The following is a 2792-nucleotide window of genomic DNA, read 5'->3' as shown; positions in this document are numbered from 1 at the left end:
TGTAGACATTCCTGCGCTATATGGTCCAGTGGTCAAACTCAAGAATAAGGCAGCTTCCCATGTCCGCCCCCGACTGTTGCTTTCTCCCTCTTTTTAGTGCCACATTTCATTTATACATACAGTAGCACCTCGGGTTAAGAACTTAATTCGTTCTGGAGGTCTGTTCTTAACCTGAAACTGTTCTTAACCTGAAGCACCACTTTAGCTAATGGGGCCTCCCACTGCCACAGCGCCGCCAGAGCACGATTTCTGTTCTCATCCTGAAGCAAAGTTCTTAACCCGAGGTAATATTTCTGGGTTAGCAGCGTATGTAACCTGAAGCATATGTAACCTGAAGGTATGTAACCCGAGGTACCACTGTACTTACTTTCCTTTGTTTTTGGGGAAAAGGAGAAACACTTAAAAAATATAATTGGAAATACAGTGGTACCTTGGGTTACAAATGCTTCGGGTTACAAACGCTTCAGGTTACAGACTCTGTTAACCCGGTAGTACCTCGGGTTAAGAACTTTACCTCAGGATGAGAACAGAAATCACGCGGCGGCAGCAGAGAGAGGCCCCATTAGCTAAAGTGGTACCACAGATTAAGAATAGTTTCAGGTTAAGAACAGACCTCCAGAACAAATTAAGTTCTTAACCTGAAGTACCACTGTATTTCCTAGGATTGTGAAAAATATAATTGGAAATATTTCCTAGGATTGGAGAGATGAGGAGAGATCTGTGTAGAAATGTTTACTCAATGGGAACAAGAAGTCACCAAATGGTGCCAGCAAGACCATAGCTGGCTTTTGCTACAATTTCCCAGAACTGCTTTATTCAGAGCTCAGTCTTGGATGGAGACTTTTATAAGGAACGCAACAAAGGTGCTTTCCAAATTGGTCCTGCTGCTTTGCAAATGCTATTCTTCTTTACGGGGGGGGGGGGGGACTTAGACCCGGGTGGCAAATGGGGTTCACCAGGCTTCTCAGTCTGACCCTCATCATGACTCTCCCTAGGAAACACCCCCCCTCCTCAAAAGCCCTGCACCTCACTTTCCTTCGTAGTGTTTTTACCTGCCTGGAATGTGCCTTTGAACTCTGACCATGCCTCTTGCTGCCCTGGATGTAGAACAGATACAGGTGTGGAAGTATGGATGCAAACTAGGCTGCTGTAGAAAGGCATCAGCCACCTTTGTTTAGGGGTGCCTGTCCTCTACAATATAGGATTATCCTGTATTTCAATGAAAAATGCCACTTCCTGTATTGATACAGTTTTGTCCTGTATTTCAGGTCTTCTCTCTCTCTCTTTCTCTCTCTTTCTCTGTGTCTGTGTGCCAAGTTAGGGATCCTCTTCAAATGCATGTTTGAAAGGTTGAGTGAATGCTTCTGTATTTAAACTCTAGGTAGCCAAGCACAGAGCGATGTGGGTGGCGCCGTGGGTCAAGCCTAGGACTTGCCAATCAATAGGTTCGAATCCCCACACTGGGGTGAGCTCCCGTTGCTCGGTCCCGCTCCTGCCAACCTAGCAGTTTGAAAGCACGTCAAAGTGCAAGTAGATAAATAGGAACCGCTCTGGCGGGAAGGTAAATGGCATTTCCGTGCACTGCTCTGGTTCGCCAGAAGCGGCTTAGTCATCCTGGCCACATGACCCGGAAGCTGTACCCTGGCTCCCTTGGCCAATAAAGCGAGATGAGTGCCACAACCCCAGAGCCGGCCACGACTGGACCTAATGGTCAGGGGTCCCTTTACCTTTTTAGCCAAGCACAGACAGATTTACAAATTCACGTGTTTGTTTGTGTGCATGCACATGTGTGTGTGTGACAAATTCCAAAAGGGCCATCCTGCTAGGCTGGCGTAGATTGCAATGAATTGACTTGAAGTCACTGAAATTGAACTTAATTTGTTAAAATGTATGAAAACCAACAAAAAAATATGGGGGGGAAAGAAGTCACTTAAGCACCAAATGAAACTAAATTGTCCCCAAACCACCCTGCCCCACCCTGTATTTTGCCAGAACAAAGGTGGCAACCCTACCTTGTTTTTCCATCCACTTTTGCCTCTGATCGCAGCCACTCCTGGCAAGTGGTCTCCCTGAGGGCAGCCCAGAAAGGAATGCAGCCTTGTATCCTCTTGTTGGCATTAACACTCTCTGCACACTCATCCTTGAGTTGGCTTCCTGGAGGTCACGATGAGCCTGCCAGTTTGGGGCTGCGCTCTCTCATACCCATAAATCAGTCTTGCTTTTTTTTTTTGGTACTCTCATTTCACTGCCATCTCAAGCCACTGCTCCCTCATCCCTGACTCTGGGAACTAAACTCTGCAGATGTGAATTAAGCTGCTTCTCTGCAGGTGAGGTCCCCTGGAGCTCTGATCCAGAGAGGCCCGCTGTGGGAGTTCGCAGCCTCAAGAAACGTGAGGCTCAATACACCAGCTGGAGGCAGCTCAGATGCCTCATAGCTGGGCAGAACCCGGCACTGAGAAGCCTTAAAGGACAGAAGGTGAAAAGTAACCAGAGAAATGACGAACAACAGATGGGCCAGGCCCCTACTGGGCAGATACCAGCTGGGAAGATTTCTGTGGCTCAGGAATATTAGTTCTAACATCTGCAGCCCATATTCTTGGAATGGAGACCTGGCCTAGAGGAATAAGCCCTAAGTGGGTTAAGACTTCCCTGCAGGGGCTGTTAAATTTAGTCACAGTGATTTACTTAGTTACCCTCAGAGGAATTATTTCACTGGGTTTGGGGGATCACTTCTTGAACTTGTGTAATTCTACAGTTGCTGCCCTTTCTTTCTTAAAGTGAATTGATCATGC

This window comes from Podarcis pityusensis (genome assembly GCF_964106645.2).
Source record: "Podarcis pityusensis genome assembly, chromosome: 2".
Classification (NCBI taxonomy): Eukaryota; Metazoa; Chordata; class Lepidosauria; order Squamata; family Lacertidae; genus Podarcis; species Podarcis pityusensis.
Note: the sequence above shows the minus strand (reverse complement) of the source record.